Source organism: Calypte anna, chromosome 1 (genome assembly GCF_003957555.1).
Source record: "Calypte anna isolate BGI_N300 chromosome 1, bCalAnn1_v1.p, whole genome shotgun sequence".
Taxonomy (NCBI): domain Eukaryota; kingdom Metazoa; phylum Chordata; class Aves; order Apodiformes; family Trochilidae; genus Calypte; species Calypte anna.
Window position 1 is genome coordinate 73958024 of NC_044244.1, and position 19820 is coordinate 73977843.

Sequence of the window (19820 nt, forward strand, 5' to 3'; positions counted from 1 at the left end):
CGGATTGCTCCTCCACTGCATGCATGGCTCAGATGGCTTTAAAAAGGCAGCTGGTTCAGACACATCCTCCTCTCTAGCAAACACTTGGATCAGTTTATTTTTGGTTTAAGGCAATCTAGTTTGTGTGAACTAAAAATCAGACAGACAATTATCATGGAATACACTGGGATGACCAAATGGTGATCTCTGTCCCTATGTTCACATTAAAGCTGCACTGCTCCTCCATCCCCAAAAGAACATCTGCCTTCCCCCTGCATCTGCCACCACCAGCCTCTCTGGGACACTGGAGAACAAGGAGGAAAATGCTGGCGGTATCAAGTGTCCCCATGAATGTGAACAATGGCTGTTCAGTGTTTTCTTATGGATTCCTTCAGGAATTTTCTATTTGGGAGGTTGTTCACTTACAGATAAGTGAGAAGCTGTTCACAGGAGCACTCTCACACACAGAGAATATTTTAAAAAATCCCCACATACTTCTATCTTTTGGATAGCTATTTTTCAGTTCTAAAAAGTGTTGCCACAATTTTTATCTGCCTGTGATTTTCCAGTGCTGCTCTACATTATAATCCTTTCTCAGCTGCAGGAAAGGAGCAAAATTATGATCCCTTTCACAAAGCATATAGTTTTATTTTACCTGGGATGAGAAATTAAGGATGTCCTTACTGACAACATGTGGTTTCTATTTCTGTTTTTAAGCAGCCTTACAATAGTAGGTCAAAAGGATTAGAGGAAGGTCAGTGTTACTGTTTCCAGAGGAAACCAGCAATTGTAGATTCAGTTCAATGTTCTTACTTTCCAAAGAAAGTAGAAATCTTATATGACAGGGATTTTCAAACACCTGCTTTTTTTTCCTTTCTTCCAGTAATTGAAGTAAAGGATAGACTTGTGGAGTTATTTGTGTTGCTTTTTACACTTTCATCCCTAACACAATAAATAGTATATAGAGAGGAAAAAAGTTAATTTGTTGTCTGATAAAGGCCTTAAAATACTTTTTTTTCTTGTGACAACAAAGCAAAGAAACAACCATATGAGTACAACCCATATATAATTTAAGGCAAAAACACATGGAGGAGCCATAATATGTCTAAGCAGCATTGCTGTAAGAGAGCAAAATGTTTGCTGAAGTTCAGTCTTTTCATTTTCTATCCTCTTACAACAGTCTGATCCTGCTGTTCACTAGCAGCACAGACAAAAAAAACCACTCAACTCACATAGTTTACATGAGTTTACTGGTTTATTAGAACTTTTAAATAACTGCTGATTAGAGACCTCTATGTTCAGGATTCATGCCCACAATAGAGCAGGTGAATCCCTGCAATGAACACTTACAAAATGCTCATTTGCACAGTTGTCCAGGCTTCACACTATTTTGTAGCTCCTTTTCAAGCTGATGCCTTTTTCTGAAATTTCTCTGGAATTCCCTGCTTACTGTTCAATCTAGAGGATGGTTGTCTCCCTCTTTAATATGATGGGAATTTGGCATTCCATGCACACACAGCTTACAGCTCCCTACCTTACCATCTTCCCAGCTGCTATCCAGGCTATTTTGGAAAAAGTGGGCTATGTGTGCTTAGCCCCCCCCCCTTGTATCCCAACACTGCAGGCAAGTCTGGGTGAAGAAACCATGTCCTGTACACAGCACTGTAAAGCAAATGGGGCACATTTGAATTTTGCAGAGTTGCACAGCATAAACATCACTCTATTAGACCCTATTTCTCCTTTTAGGAAAAAAAAAAAAAAAAAAAAAAAAAAAGACTGCAATGCTCTGGTTGCTTTTAATGGTTGAAAAAACATATTCCCTTGAATGAGAAGATAAGCTGAGAGGATTTTTAATTAAAATTCGCCGTTCCTCATCTTTATCCCAAAAGTCTGTCTCATGTTAAAAGCCAATATTTCTCTGATTCCCTGGCACTCCAGATATATATATTGCAGACTATCTGTCTGCTCTTTTTCATAGGGAAAATAGATTGCCTGTACATAATGTAAAATGGGACTTCTACATGACCAGACACGTCCTGAACTCAACTACAGGAACACATTCGTAGCAAACACCTGCAAAAATGACAGTATTGCTCTGCTGTGTGAAGAAGTATTTTCTCAGAAAAGGCATGTAGCACTCTTCTTACTGATGCAGTGACATTGTGGTCACTCTCTGACTGACAGGGGGTTCAGGTGCCCTCCTGAGCTGGGTGGGTGAGCCCACATTTCAGTGCTGTTGCATCTCTATGCATGTGGGCTGCTGGTGCTGCCAAGGCCATGGGCTTGGCATTATCCACTACCTACCAGTGCAGTCCTACTCATTAGGATGTTCATGAATACAACCTCTCACTTTCAGCACACCCCAAAGTATCAAATAAATGTCCTTTAGTTCTTGGCCCCAGGAGGAGTTCACCCTGAAAGTGCAGATTTGCAGGAGAAAGAGCAAATGCTGCCAGGGAAAGTGAAGGGAGAATAAGGCTGGAAATGAACTCTTAAATGGATACATTATAGCAATGCAAAACACTTAAAGAAAAAGGTCTTTTCCAGCAAATTCACTGAAGTTACTCAAGGTATGAATTTTACCCCAAGAAGGTTAAGAACCTGACTGACCAAAACTAAGGCAAAACTGCTTCCAACTAACATCAGTCCAGAAGAAACAGGTTGAAATCAGTGCTGAAAAATAAATCCAGTCCTGTACCAAACACCAAACTACAGCTTCCAGCAAAAGGTTTTACAGAACTGCAACCCCATTTTTTTGGATGGAACCCCAGGATGCATTTTATTCTGCTCACTCTTATATCAATAACAAAACAAAAAAAACCCCCAAAAGTGAGCACAAGTCTAGGAACTTGTTTATCATTTCTTCTAGTGGCAAGGTTTCATATGCTATTACCCCAGTTATGTGGGGTTTTTTTAAATAAAAGTACCTGGAAAAGCAAATCCAGTAGTCTAAAAAGAACCATCTGAAGCCTGGGTAAAGAAGCACTGTGCAATTAAGCAACACACTTCAAGATGGTGAACTGAGCTTGTTTCCTTTGCCTTTTTCTCAGTCTGTGCCTATATTGTATGGTTTTTGGAGGCAAGGAAGGTACTAAGGCACTGGGAAGATAAATTTTACTTTTTTTCTCTTTCTTTCATTTTTAACATATGTTTTGTGTAGATGAGGTTTTGTTTATATTGGCTGTTTTTTAATTATTATTTTTACCACAATCTTGTTTATGCTGCAGTTTTCTTTATTTTACCCTGAACTTGATTACTCATCATATTTTTATGACTTTCATTTGTAGAACTATTATCTTTTGATCTTCTGCTGTTTTCCCGTATGTTTAAAGATTTCAAAACTAATTAAGATGATTAACTAAAAAAGACTAATTGCATTCGTAAATGGGATGTGTCACTTCTGATTAGCAGGTGGCTCTTTCCTGTTTTGGATACATAAAAGCAGATGGAAAGATGGCAGACTTAGCTATATTTAATCTGCCCACTTCCTTCCAGACTGTCCCACTTCACAGTTAACACTACTAATGACAATGAACCTGCTGAAAGCTTCAGATTTTTTTTTTTTTTTTTTTTTTTTTTTTTACCTTTGTCACTTCTTCACTTCTCATTTGACAGCAGTCATCTCATTTGAAAGCCTGGCCATTCTTAACTGAGATTTTCCAAACTGTTTTTTCTTAACATTTTGAGACTTCTATTCACAAGCTTCAACATGCCAGTGAGGACAGGAGGAGAAAACATACTCAGAAATTGAGTTCTGTTTCTTATTTTGGTGTACGATGAATGGTAAAAATATCATTAAATGGTGACTTTCAAATAAAAGCTGTCTAAAAAGTCTTTTGCTCTTTGATTCTTTTTTTTGTCTTCAATATTTCAATACAAAAGCAGACTTATTAAACACCTCTTTTTCTATGTCCAGGATTTTTTCTGAGTATTACCTGAAATGCTACTCTGAATCAGCTGCTTCACTGTACTGTATTCCCATTTTATTTAAGTTCTTTTTAATTCTGGCTTCTTTTAACTTATCTTTTTCTGTTTCACTGTTTACTCATATCTTTTACTCTTTCCTTAGCACTTTTCTGTGCTGCCATTTCTACACAATATCTCCAACTGACCCCTTCTACAAACCTGGATTTTTCCTCACTTAAGCAATTTTCTTGTTGATATACCAAATAAAACTTAGACAAGTTCAGTCAACACTTGCACACTTGATATACACCTTTTTTATAGTAATAGGTAAAGTTATACCAAAATTAGATTGTCTTTTCAGATATAATAATATAAAAGCAAGAAAATCGTACGATTGCTTCTTCAAGCTTGTACATTCAAAATGCTGGGAAAATTAGATCTCATTTTACTGTTTGTAGCTCTACACCTACAGTGTCCTTTACCATTAACAGTGTGTGGTCTATTTTTCAGTTTTTATCAGTTTCTTGTTTCCTAGCATTAAACATAAGTGTAGTGTAACAAGGCAACCAGGTGCCACTAATTGCCAGGCAGTGGGCATGAGCTTGTGTCAAGCCCACCTGTGCCTGATTAGGGCGGGCCCCCACTGCGCATGAGCAGGACCAGGGGGCCAATAAGAGGTGAGGCTTGAAGCACAGGCTCACCTCAGTCCTGAGCACGCTTTGCAGAGAGGTCAGTCGCTCTCAGAGCACTGTATTACCTTCATTGCGCCACTAGCGCTCAGCGCCCTCAAGGTGAGGCTCTGGTGGTGCAGCTGGCTAAGACACAGTACTGCAATGCCGAAGCCCCGGGTTCGAGGTGCCTCAGAGCCTCACCCTGAGGGCGATGAGCGCTAGTGGCGCAATGAAGGTAATACAGTGCTCCAAGAGCAAATGGCCTCTCTGCAGACATGCTCAGGACTGAGTTGAGCCTGTGCTTCAGGACTCGCCTTTTATTGGCCCCCTGGTCCTGCTCATGCGCAGTTGGGGCCCGCCCTAATCAGGCACAGGTGGGCTTGACACAAGCTCATGCTCACTCCCTGGCAATTAGGGGCAGCTGGTTGCCTCGTTACACTACACATAAGTATGCTAAATGCTTAGCCCAGCAGGAACTTGCTTACAGGTCTTACACATCTTCAGATATTTCCTCTAGTCCTTCAGAATTACTTATACAAATGTCTAACTCGTTGTTAACCAAATGTATTGAGGGTAAGGTCAGAAAGCTATTTCTTTGTCATGTTGCTGATTGATTAAAATTTTTCTACTGCACAAATAAGGCCAAGAACAAAAAAGGGCCACACATCATGAGAAGTAATGAGTTCATGGATGCCTGAGGAATGCGGGTAACTTAAAAATCTTATGTCTAAACTACATACACTACTTTAAAGTACAAGAAAACAATTTAATGCTTTAAGTATGTTTGGTGGCAGTTTTATTTTCAGAGGTTACTTTTTATAAAAAAAGGTTCAACATGAATCAGAAACTGACCACTCTAATTTATGGAACTCACTGTGCAAAACTGTGTTTCCCATATAACTCTACAAAATGCTGTGAATTATACAAGTAAATTTTTGTTATAAGGCCCAAAATGACTTATTTGACACTAACTTTTTGATGTTGTAACATTTCTGATTTAAGTGGAGGTATTCTAGCAGTAGTTATGGGAGAAAGAAATAAAAATTAAAAAAAAACAGACCCTGGAGATGAAATTAGATTGAAGAAAGAAAACCCAAGTCCTTCCATACCAAATTCTGGTGCTTATCGGTCTTCAGTGGATCCGATCTCACACATCATATACAAAAATATAAGAAATTAGTTTAATTTTTGAGATGGATATCAGTTTCATTTGTGTTGTATCAGGTAACCAAAACCTGGTCAGGGGATAATGTATACAGAATGGAACGCATCATCTATTGTTTTAAGTAATGTTTTAATTGGAAAAAAATGGAAAAAACAAACAAATCGATGTACATAACTGGTGATGGTACAGATTTCCATGTGCATTAAATAGTGAGAAGGGCTCCCCTTCTTTCTGCTTAACTTGCTCTTTTATATCTCTGTTCTCTATTCAGATGTATATACTAAATTATATGACTGAAATGCAAAGAGGAGTAGCTTTTAAAATAGTAGTAACTAAAAAGAGTGCTAAGTCCCAATCACAAATTAAAAGACTACACTGGCATTCAAAACAAGAAAATGTGATACCCAAGATTTTCTGAATCTGAAGCTTTTATCCTATCCAGTGTGTTACTGTGAATAATATGTCAGAATTCTAAAGAAAATCTAGATTTTCTTATCTTTAATTCCTAAGATATTTGTTAGAACTTCTTGTCTTTAACTCTCATATAAGGTATTTTTCTTCAGAAAAAAAGTTTAGATGCATACAGACTTAAGGAGTTCATGAGTGCAGCTACATATAGATATTCATTTGTTGTTCAAAAACCAAAATCTGGTAGGCATCTTTGCCAGTAAATTTTACTAAGTGCTATTAGTACAGATGCTATTGAATACTTGTATCCTGCATCATCTGTTTAAAGCACTGTTATAAGGAATTGTATGACTCAGGGAGTCGGTAATGGGATATAGAGCCTTTCACCTCTAGGTCAATAGTTATAATCTGAAACAGACAAAGAGGGCCCAAGAGTCAGTGCCATGTAATTCCTGTCTACTGACTTTAGTAAAATTACCCTGTGGCCTCCAGACAAGCTCTGTAGAAGAAATACTGTAACCACAATAGGTGGGAGAAAAATCTGGCACTGGCATTGACATATGGCATTTGCAAGAACAGGAAAGCCAAGAAATTGTCTGCAGGAATATGTGGTCCTTCTAAAATAAGTAAGTGGAAGTGCTTCAGTAAGGAAACTAAGGGAAAATGGTTTGCAGTAACTTTTTGCCTTTCTATGGCACTGACAGGTCTCACAAACTTCAAGTGATTTCAAGTTTTACATGTTCACCACTGGCAAAGTATCAGACAATACAAATCATATGTCCCAGAAACATTGCACAAAATCAGTAACCTGTATTTGTATCTGTACACTGCTCACATCACCTCAGTAAAAAAACATGATTTTTCAGCTTCTCTGGCACAGCTAGTCAAGCCTGTACAGAGTTGTGTATCACCATTACAGTAAGACACATTCAGCCTTATTTACAGATCTGTGAACAGCCTTTTGTTGGAAACTCCCAGCCCAGTGGTGTTTCCAGTGATTTGATCTATATTTGTGATTTGTGCAACCTAACCTGTTTCTCCATTTTACCCACCTCTTCTCTCACAGTAATAAACTGCACTGGATAGTACTTGGAAGAGTTTAAATTGCAAAATACTGGATAGTACTGGTACCGCAGCAATGGGCTTCCCACTAAAGAGATGCTAACTGTGGATAAGAAAGAATTACATAAAGCCAAACAGCTCAGTTCTGCCATTCTGTATAAACTAAAACATAGAATCATAGAATTGGCTGGATTGGAAGGGACCTCAGAGATCATCAAGTCCAACCCTTGATCCACCGTTGCGGTTACCAGCCCATGGCACTGAGTGCCACATCCAGTCTCTTTTTAAATATCTCCAGGGATGGAGAATCCACCTACTTCCCTGGGCAGCCCATTCCAATGTCTGATCACCCTCTCTGTAAAGAAATTCTTTCTAATATCTAACCTAAACTTCCCCTGGCACAACTTGAGACCGTGCCCTCTTGTCTTGTTGAAAGTTGTTTGGCAAAAGAGCCCAACCCCCCCCTGGCTACACCCTCCTTTCAGGGAGTTGTAGAGAGCGATGAGGTCTCCCCTGAGCCTCCTCTTCTTCAGGCTAAACAGCCCCAGCTCCCTCAGCCTCTCCTCATAGGGTCTGTGCTCGAGTCCCTTCACCAGCCTGGTTGCCCTCCTTTGGACCTGCTCCAGGACCTCGATATCCTTCTTGAACTGAGGCCCAGAACTGGACACAGGACTCGAGGTGTGGCCTCACCAGCACTGAGTACAGGGGCAGAATCATTTCCTTGGACCTGCTGGCCACGCTGTTCCTGATCCAGGCCAGGATGCCATTGGCCTTCTTGGCCACCTGGGCAAAGAATGGATAGCCTCAATACTATCCAGAACATCAATAGATCAAATAAAAGATGTCAGAGTTACCTTTAGCCAGTACACATGATGAGCAGCAACCTGCAAATTACCTCATTCAAAGAGCAAATTACCTCATTCATGTGTTGGGAGCCCTGTTAATCTTTGTCTGTGATGCTATCAACAAATTTTTTAAAACTGAAGGTGAAAAATACCTAAGCATCTCAGGACATCATATGTATTACTTCCCTACAGTCCTATAGATGAACTTTCATTAATACAGTTAAACAGTGGGATTTAGTTCAGATTTATGATGCCTACTTGATCTTCTTGAGCTCACCACAAGAATACCACAAGAATATGAGCCAATATAGATATTCTGCAATTTCTGAAGAAAGTTTTTTATCTTTTGAATTTATTAAATTTCAGATGATCAGAGATATGCCAAAACAGGAATAATTATTTTTTTAGAAGAAATTATTTTTCTTTCATAAAACATGCTCTACTTACCTAGATTGCTGAAAGACAGATCTTATCTCTTAGCTGAGTATGAAGGTGTGTTGGTCCTTCATACACTCCACAGAATTTTTACCTTCAACTGTGCCCTTTTAAAGTGAAACATAGAAACAGTTGGTAACTGGAGGAGCAGTTAATGTTTATCTTAATTTCCAATGTTTTCTAACTCATCAGTTATGATTCAATTCTTATGAATTATGCATATAAGTAAACTGATGGAAATATTTGTTAAGTAGAGATTAAATTTTGATTAACTTTTCTTCCCACACCTTCTGAATGCAAAAATATTCTTTGGTGAGAAAAAAAAGTATATTCCCCTATTTTTAATATTTTCACCTAGTTTATGCTAATCCACAGAAAGACTGGTAGGTCCTGTACCCAGAAATAGTTTTAACTAATACAGTTCAATAAATTAATTTTTTATTGACTAGTGTTTGTTCTTACATTGCCTCCAAAATTAAGTTGAACTAAATACAATAATATAATTCCAAAATGAGAAACATCAAAAAAACTGTTACACTTTCTAGGTGCTGGGGTTTTTTTCTCACCCTTACCCTTCATTTTGAAGTAGGCAAAGGTGAGAAGAAATGGGGAGAAAAATAAATTCTTTGAACTTGACATGGTATCAGCTCGTTTCTGTCAACTGAAGAGGCATTTGTCTCCCAGCTCTCTCTCTTGCCTTTGTTCAGTGCAGGCAGATTTATGATGTCAAAGCCAGGATTTTGGCATCTGCTTTCCTGCCAGCTTTTAATGAGAACTGTGCATACAAATCCTCTTTGGATAGCTTTCAAAGCAGCAGCCCTACCTTCTTCCTTACATTTTTTGGATTACAGAAAGGTGGGCATTCCAGCTCTAAGAACAGACACCTATTAGGAGCTTTCTGGAGTGGCACAGCACACTCAACATGTGCAGGCAAAGAGGCACAAGCCAGAGCTCTCTCCAAGCACTCTGCTCTGGTAGATAGCTCCTCACCCATGGGCACCTCAGAGCCCTCCACCCCTTCCTAACATTCATCATAAGGATGACCCATCAGCAGCAGGAATTAACACATACCCATGCAGACAGCAAACTCTTGACAACCACATTCCAGGCAGAAAGAACACACACAAAAAACCTGCTCCCAACCCTGCATCACATTTCTGCACCCAGCAAGTGCTTCCAACTCCCCTGAGCATCAACCCTGGTCACCTCTCTGCCCCATCATTCTCCACTTGGGTTTCCATACTTGACTTTACTGGCAGGATCTGGCCCATCAGTTTCCTCTGCCTGTTACCTTAAACCTTGGCCTGTGACAGAGCAGGAGAGGAAAGGAGGCAGAAAGGGAACAATGGCAATAAGAAGAAAAGAGGAATGCAGATGGGTAGCTGGCTCTCTCTAACCACTTGTGTATCCTTGCTGAGCTAAGGGACATTGTTCCCAGGGATCAACGTGAGTGCATTTCCCACATGCATTTGGCTAAACCAAATTACTTATTGTTTTTGGGGGGGATTTTGGTCTTTTTGTTTGTTTGTGGTGTGGTTTAGTTTGCTAGGGGGTTTTTTGGTTTGGTTTTTTGTTTTGTTTTGGTTTTTTGATGGGGGGGGGGGGTCCTAAGCAGTCCCTTTTGATATCCATAATCTCCATGAAGATAATGCATGGCATTCTGTATGAAGTTACCAGGTTGTAGAGCAGAGCTGGCTGAACCCACTGCAAGAGGAACTAGGTTAAATGCAGGTAATAGCTAGTTGTAATTTACTGACTGCCGTGGAGAAAGAAGGAGGCATGGTGTGTTTTTTACAGCATGAATTAGAGTTCTCTGGTGAAATGAGGGTGCTTTGTGCTGATTAAATTATAAGAAATGTGCACCTGGGCCACATAAAGACCTGGCTTTCTCTCCTTATAGTTTGACTGATAATATAAGCGAGATACATCATAATTCTGCATCACTTGAAAGATTAATATATGTAATTGTGAGCTGCTTTTCTTCTTTGAAATTGCAAACACAGCAAAATTGCAGGCTTGGTCCTACTGATGAGTCACTGCTGGCCTGCTCTATCTGTATTACAATAGCCCTACATAAAAAGAACCATGACACCCCAGTTTACCATCATTACCTGCTTTCTTTTTGCATTGCTTCCCCAGCTTGGAAGGAGCTGGGGTCAAGCGGTTGGAGAGGAGGAGTTGAATTTGTAGTTTCTAATGGAGATGAGTTGATATGATCTCAGTCATCCAAAATATAAAACTTTTTGCATGATAGCTGAGGGAGCAGGTACTCACAAGAATATAAGATATAAATGCAAAAGCAAAAGATCAAACATTAATAGTTTGTAAAAAACAGAAATAGCATCCTAAATAACACATAGAGGAAAGTGATGCCTTGCTCATTCAAAACTCTGGAAGTTTTGAATACAAGACAGAAGAAAACTTAACCAGTTTTGCTGAAACAGCAAAGGATACTTTAATATCTACCAAAAAATCAGCATTTAAATTGTTGAACCTCTTCATTGTCAATGATTTGGTTTTTAATCTCATTTTTATTACAACACCAGGAGTCCGCGATGTATATGTAGACACATTCATTGTCAGTTTTTCAGATCCCTTAAATATGAAAAAATATGCTGAATTTTAAAAAAATATTTTTAAATTGAAGTGTAAGAGCATTACTCCACTTATGAAACACTTGAGAAGAAATAAGTTACTAAAAACCCATATTATTTCTTTAGAAATAAAATGAGAGGAGCTAAAGAGGAACATCCATTTTTGCTAGCTCAAAAAGAGCAATATTAATCTTTGTGAACATTATAAGGAAAAGGAATACTGGGGGAAAAAGCCTGTGAAAGAATAATATGAAGTGTATAGGAATAAAGTTGCATAAAAAGATGGTGTACCCCATATTCACTTTGAAATACTAGCTTGGAAGAGTTATTGGAGAGGGTGAGAGACAACAGCTCAGACAAAAGCAGACTCAAGATGTTGCTTTCAGAACTGCCTACCCAAACTACCTGCTGCTCCAGAATGGATCTCTATAGAACACATACTTCATTCACTATAGGATCCATCTTGATGGATCTTATATTTATTATTTAATCTTGGAGAGGATAAACTCTTTCAATCAAGCTCATACTTTCTAATTTTAAGAGAACAGATTCCTTCAAATCAAAGACTTGTGAAAATTGTCACACACCATGATAGGCAGCAAGAATTTGATTACAGAGCAAACACCGTGGTTATTCAAGGGGTTAAGACAAGTTGAAATATTGTTAAAACATTACCTTCTGCCTGGGGATAGAGTTGGTGTCTCCATTGCAAAGAGCCTCATAGTATAACAGTTGTATCGTGATATTATTTTTTAGGAGAATGAGTAACCAGTATTATTTGTTCCAAAATTAAAAAAAAAATAAATAAATAAAGAGAAAACATACTCAGATTGTGTTTCAATTTTTGCTGATATAACAGTAAAACCTCTTTTTAAAAAGCAGAAATGTTCCTCTCTAAAGTCTTAAACCTTCAAGCTGATGAAGTTATTTCACCGTAATTTCATCTTCCTAACAAATTAAACATATTTCAGCTGACATAAATGTTTGCCATCAATTCCTTTCCAAATAAAACTGAAAGCCACTACTTCCTATTTGAGACTAGGTGAAAACTAAGGAATAGGAAGACCTGAACAAGTTAGATTTAAGGTAATACCAACAACATCTCTCTCAGTTGGAGCTGTAAGCACTCACCATTTGGCTAATCACTGCTTGAGGCAAAGGGAGCAGTTCAGGTCTGAGTAAGCAGAGACGTAATCCATGGAAGTCCCTGGATGAGCACTCTGACTGGTACAAAAGGACACAAGTTGCATATTGTGTTGACTTCCTTTAGGCCACAGAACCAGCTGAGAGAACATATTGGTTTGGAGTCCGGCTGCTATTTTTCCTTCTGAGCTAGATAGCTCAGCATAATAAAGTAAAGTTTCTGAGTAAGTTTGATAAATTTCAAAATTATTTCAGGCAGAAGATACTTTCACATCCTGTAGTAGGGAAATTAGGCCTTGCAACATATGGTTGTGGCAAATCAGCCACTGTCTGGGCATAAGAAAGTATTTGAAACTCAGAAAAACTAAAAAGGGTTACTGTTACACAGAGCTTCTTTCTCATTGCTATTTAGGCAGGTAATAAAGGTAAGATAAGCTGAAGAGGCAAAGGAGACAAAGTAAAGGACTGTTACCAAAGTCTGACCAATTTCTGCAGAAGCTGGAAGTTTAACAAATACATGAGGGATCATGGTATCAGTGACTGGATTTCACAGAGCTTGCCAGGACTCGGTCCTTCTGTGCCAGAAATCTGCCACAAGAGTGAGCACGCCTACACTGTCACTTGGAAAATAAACATTTTCAGTCTTCCCTGACAGTGACACCAGTCTGGATGAAAACAGATGCCAGCTAGTGCTTTAACTTCTATAATTTCTTCCAGGCTATGAGATATAATCAGAAAAAGTAAGCCAAATGAGCATATTTACATAAAAAGTGCCAGAAGGTGGCTGTTGAAACTAGGCTGGTCCTGGGAAGAAATCATGCCCTGGACACAAAGACCACTGAGCCATAAACAAGCAAAGCATAAGGACACGGCTGCTTATTTATTAAGCAATGCTCTGCATCCCTTACTTGCAGTGCATAGTATCTCACTGAAGTCTCACTGGGGCTATTACCACAGCAAATTACTGCTCAACATGAATAAATGTGGAAAAGGCTGAGCCTAAGCTTTTAAGTGTTTTATTTTTAATGTTTTAATGTGTTTTAAATTGTTTTTATTATTATGCACAGCTACATTATAGGGGCAATTCTGTATAGATGAAGCAGAGCTGAGCTCTCTGTTGAAAGGTCAAGGCTTGTAAGTGTTACTAATTAGGGACACAGGCACAGAATGAGTTATGTTTCCTTAGATAAGGAAAAGGAAAGAGAGCTAGCTCTTGTTTAATTACATGAAATCACTTCTGCTTCTCCATGGCAGAGTTTAAAAATATCATAAAGCAGATGCCCTGGTTCTTAAGCTGCATTCTGCCCCCACCCAAAGGGTGCAGAATCACAAAAAAAAGGCAGGTATATACTGGGCTATTTCAAATTTCAGAAGAAAGCTTATCTGCCATGAAGGCTTTGTCAGACTCACAAGATGAGAGGCTAACATGAGATTTATCTGTCAGAATTCAGCTCAGTGAATCAAATGTCAGTGTGGAGGAGGATGTGATGAGAGTGCAGAGGGTAGGGAGAAGGCAGGAGGTGATATACAAAAGCTGAAAAGTCTATTTTGTGAGGTCAGGGAGGTGGCAGTTGGGATCACTGAATCAGAGAGGTCTTTTTAGGCTGTAATTCTCATCAGGGTGAAGGATGTTCACTTTTAAAGAAAAAAACGTTGCCACTGTAACAGGGTACAGCTGGTATGCAACTGTAACTGGAAGTGAGAATGAAAACTCACTTTTGCTACCACAGATCTACAATACCAAAAATTGGTACAAATATTTGGAACTTGGTCGGTATTTCCCCTGATGACCATATAGACAGCCTGGTTAGTCAAAGGGCTAATGCCTATTACACAACAGGTTGCATTTGGTGTAGGCTCACTTCCTCACCTTCTACCACTTTCAAGACGATCAGTTGCTAACAAAGTGAAAAAGAACATCACTGAATTGCTTCCTTTCAAATCACAAATTAACCTAGTGAGGTTGAGTCTCACCTCTAAGACAAACACCCAGATCTGAATTGAGCTGATAGCAGCTACAATAATTTACAGAGGTGAATACAGAGGTTACACCCCTGACAGCTCTAGATTGCATTGTCTAAATTGATAACAACTCTGAATAAAAGGCATCTAAGTCCAGCTGTACAGCCTCACACTTAACTTTTCCATTAGTGTCACTGGCCTCCCAGGGGTCTCTCCTCATACTTCATATGTTTATGGACAAGACATAAACGACCCTTTATGCATCAGCTGCGCTCAGTGAGCATCTCTTTCTCCTCCTCTGATATCCATTAAAATTATTCCCTGTGATTACACTGTGGTCATGTCAGAAATACAACCATACCTCTAAAAGCTAAATAAAAGGCCTAGCAACAAATCCTGGAAAGGTTACTCACGCAAGCAGGCTCGGTGTGAAACAGAGGTACTGCAGTTGATGAGGCTATTGCACCTGCATGTGTAAGTGGCACAAGTGCCTCTTGCAGACAGATCCCTACCAGTTTCTACTTAGTTTTTCCTTTTTGCTGCTCAGCATGCAGTAAGTTTATGAGAAACAGGAGGTGTGCATGGTGAAGTCATGTACAGAGCGTGTGAAATAATAAAGCTCTTACCTGCACTTGAGTCACAGAAAGGCATTACTCCTGTAGTGGAGATCTGGATTCAGTGCTGAGCTCTACCTCAGGGATTCTCACTTAACCTGGGATGGGGTTGGAGAACACGGGTTAGAATCCAAATCAGCATCACCTCTGAGAACATTACGGTTGGATTTATTTTGCCACTGTGACTTTAAAGTTTAGATTATCAACAAGAGATATTTTCAAAAGGATGCTTCCCAGTTATATCAAAGTGCTCTTTCTACAGAAGGAACCCTAGGTTCTGAAAACCTGCAGTAAGAAGTTTCATTCAGGAAGGCAACTGAGCAAATCCTGCTTCCCAAGTACATACATTGGCTCAATATGAAAACTAAATAACTGAGTTATGAGTCAGAACCAGAAATTTGGGACAAACTGAGCTTGGCTTCTCACAATTACAGTTCTTCTAAGGGACACTAATTACTCTTCAAAATCCTGTCTGCTCATCTGGTCACCACCTTGTCTGCAATATTAACTTCATCAGGTTGCTTGATGGATTTATGAGAGAGAAAAAGAGGCATTAAAGAGTAAAAAATGCCTCTAAAACTAATTTCCGGCTTGACCTATGTATGCCTGGATTAAACTGAGGTCTCCAAAGGTGAAAGGAGAGTGTATCAATCAGCTGTATCTTACAACCACTCTGTCAGCCACAGAACATATATATAATATAAAATTTGAAAGTCTAAAACCACTTAACTGCACATACGAAATAATAAATGCAAACAAGCTATTTTGGTGCTGAAGTTTCAATACATTGGTCTCATATAGGCTGTAGGTTGGGGTTTTACTGACTTAAAATCTTGCAGCCTGTAAATATTAGGTTTTCTTCTTTCTAAATAAGGAAGAAAAAACCCAACCAAACAAAAAAACCCAACCCATAACAGTATAACAGGGTATGCATTTAGGTGGATACATGCAACAGAATCTGAATTTTTCCTATCTAGACACTTATTGCAGATTTCAGAGTGCCTGGCCAAACTGAAATAAAAGGCACTAGCCATTGAAGATTAAAAAAAAACATATTAGCTTGTGCAGTGTCAAAATACCTGTCTGCACTGAAGGAGGCTGAAAAAGCTGAAGATACACCAAAAATTAAAACTATTAAAATTATGCTTAATTTAAAAAAGCTCAGAAAACAAAATCACAAATCGCATATTATAAACCAGTCATTTGTAAGATAATGGTTTGTTTGCTACTATAAAAAAACCCTGTTTGTTAATAACATTATGCAAATAGTCTATCTGATTTATTGAATATTCAGCAGAAGGAAAATGCTGGAGGTGAATTCAGACTCACAAACTCAGACTTTAGAGATGATATCAAATACTGCAAGAATTTATAGAAAAAAACTCTCTTTGCCCCATAAAAGTTAAAAAAAAAAAAACAAAAAAAACCAGCAAAAAACTCCAGAAGATTCACCAGTGCAGTGGCAAAAAAAATCAGTATGAGTTAACAAAGAGTAAACCTTAGAAACATTATTCCTTCCTGTTTGAAAAACTACACAAGGCTGTAAGACAACTCATAGGAGTGGTATAAGAGATGCAGTGATTTATCTCTGATATTTATATTTTATATATATTATATATATTACATTATATATATATTATTATTATAGATTTTATATTTATATCTCATATCAAAAATATATGGCTACCTAGACAGAACTGGAACAAAACCAAGGCAAACATAATAATATCCAAGCAGATCCTATTAGCTATTAGTTATATAAAATATATGCAAAAATGAATGCAGTGTATCATATAAAAATACTTTAAATATTAACACATTTAAGAAGTCAAATCTAATTTGCATAAGCTTGGTCAGAAGCATTGCACTAAACCTGTTGTCTGTGGGGATTAAACATCTGATGTTTTTCCATTTCTTTCATTCTGTTCCATATTTAATTTGTACCTTTTCCCCCCATTTTCCCCTCTATCATGGGTCTCATATTGGACTTGTTGGTGAAAGGAGCTACTATTCCCCAGCTGCTGTGTCTGGAATACCTGTCTTTATAAATAATTTTTTTTGTTGGAAAAAAAAACATCAAAAATAAACAAAAAACCCAACCCATAAGAAATTGCAGTTCCTAAGAATTTTTTTCCAGTGTTTAAAATTTGTTCAAGAGTAATGAAGTGTTTCATATAATCAAGATGGTTAACTGTATGACTTTAGCAATTAAAAGTTCAGTTTTCTTTTAAAAATTGTGATAGTTTTGCTATACAGTCTTGCTTGGTGTGTTTTTGATTCACTGCTCATGTCCTAAGTCTGCAGAAGGTGTTCACATACCCTGAAGTCTAGAAACACACTTAAGTCTCTGACTTTAATGCAAATGAATCATGGTTTTGAATGGATATTGTATAAAACAGGTTACCATTGTGAATACTCAGATTTATGGATTCAAAATGCACTTCCCATTTTTGTCCCACAGAATTAGCATAACATCTATTGCTCCAGTGGATATTCCCTTTCTATTCTGTAGAATATTCATGGAAATTAAATGGAATAGAGCTACAATCAACTTCATTAAAAATTCAAATGAGTGTTTTCCCTTTTGGCAGCATTCCTCACACATCATTAAAAACCAAAACAGTTATTCCATGAGAAATCTAAGTATAAACAAACAAACAAAAAAATGCTCTGTGACTCCCCCTCCCTATTACCTGCCATTGAAACAGTCCCCTCCTCCTTCCTGTGCTCACTACAACTCATCTCCCATCCTCCCTCCTTCTCCTGCTCCCAGGGACAAGGAGGAAGATGCCCTGATGAGGACAGAGGTGCCAGCAGGTGATGACATGCTCCATGGAGCAGCATCCATTTCCAGGAACTGCATTCCTATGGGACTCACTGCTCCTGAGAGAGTTGGCATTGGCCAGCACATTCATCAACAGGAGGAAAAGGTGAAGGCTAACAAGGTGATTTTATGAAACAAGCTAACAGCAGGAAGACCCACGACCCACCCCTCTGTAATTCATTTCCTTCTCATCTGTCAGATGTATAAAATGTACAACAGGCTAAGGCCTGATAATGGCTTCATTTTATGATGAAGTGGGATCTTCCAAAAGGAAAATGAAGTGCCCTTTCTATGAGTACTTTCCAGCATTTTGAAACTCTGAAGATAAATAAATGCAGGATCTTGCAGCAGGGAGCACAAGAGCACAGGGAGCAGCTACCAACACCAGCAGCAAAGTTTGGGGGTGGGGAGGAGGGGGTCCATAGTACCCAGAGAGGTACAACATGAGTCCAGTAGCAAGGCAACACTTGGTCCTCCACACCTCATTTAAAATTTTAGGGAGTTGAGGCAGGGAGGAAGCATCAATTAGAAGAAAGTCTGACTCTGACTTTTATCATCCAGTTCTTTCAGGATCAGGCAGGTACCGAAGGCTCTGCTTATATTTGCTCACCATTGCATTGCTGTATCTCTCTATTCTGTAAAGTGTTTTGTTCCCTCTAACAAAGAAAAACTAGCAATTATTGAGTACAAGCACACTTAACACTCCTAGGAAAGCTTCTGGAAGTTTTTCTTACAGAGTTTTTGGATTTTGAGTATTCATAAACTTGTTTGTAGAAAATACAGATGTTTGGGTTGAATCCTGGAAAAAGTCTTCACATACTAGTTTAAGAGAATAATGTTAACTCCTCAGTGAATATAGCAAAGAGACCAAAGAGATAAAAGCTAATCTTTCCTGCCATATACATGGATAAAAACTGACAATAAACTTTGTAATAAAAGAAAAAAAAATTCATTACAAAACCACATTAGAAAAAAACAAACAAAAAACCCACAACAAAACACCACACAAAAGAAAAAACCCCAAACAACCTCTCCCCCAAGTAATATATTTAAAATAAAACATAGCCTTTAAATGGCCCTAAACACATATATTTAAAAGAAAGTAATTATCAAATTATTACAATTTTCCAGGAAAAAAATGAGTAGTGAATTTGCACAGTATTGTGCAAATTTCACACAGTACTGAAAGATGAGTTTCAGCCCGTTGAGTTCCTCTTGTCAAAAAAAAAAAAAAAAATGCAGTAAATACTGCAAATAACAGGGAAATACTTTGTTAGCTTTTAAAAATGTAAGGCCTCCTCATGCTAGAATTTTAGAGCCTTTACTACAGTTTAAGCAGAGAAGCCGAGGGACTTTCCCAGTGCTTGCCCTGCAGCCCTCATGGTGATGTGAGTGCTATTGCAGGGGAAAGCAACAGTGGGGTTTGTATTGATTTCTGCCTATTTTATTATTTTCTTTTTCATCATTATTGTTTTCATTAAAGCTGTTTAGTTTAGTATCCAACCTATAAGACTGTCTCCCTTATTCTCTCCTTTCCCTTTTCTGGGAAAGTAGAGGGGTTAATCGAGAGCATCTGTCATCCCAGCATTAAACCTGCTAGCCCAGCATTAAACCACGACAGTAGGTACATATATGTGTATAGAATCCCAATATTTCAGTACAGTAGTCTGCATTAATGCTTGAAATTACTAGAACCATTATAGTTGGCACAAGTACCTGAGGTTCAGGTTACTTTATCCTTGAGTTAGAAATAGCTCTCCAGTACAGGGTAACATAATCTAAGCAGTAGAGAGAAGATATCAGGCACAGAACAGAATTTACAGAATGGAATGCTCAGAGTTTGGCATCAAAACTCACATGTGCATTAACGTTGGGTGAAAGAATTGCCTGTCTCAGTATCTTTTATTTCATTGTCTACAAGGGAATATCTGTTTAAATTAGCATTTTAGTAACTGACCACTTTGCTGTAGGGCCAGCACTACAGAAATTGTGTACTGTGTGTCTTTAGTATAACATAAGGCAACAAGAAGATAGTCTCCCTTTAGTCTAATTCTCCATACAATGCATTTCCATCTATACATTTAAAAAGAATAAGATTTCTCTTAAAAAAAAACAGATGAAATCACAGTGAAACTCAGGAAGGTGAAACCTTTCAACATTCCAGTGCTGAGTAAAGGCACTACACTGGCAGCGCAGTCTGGTACCACAATCC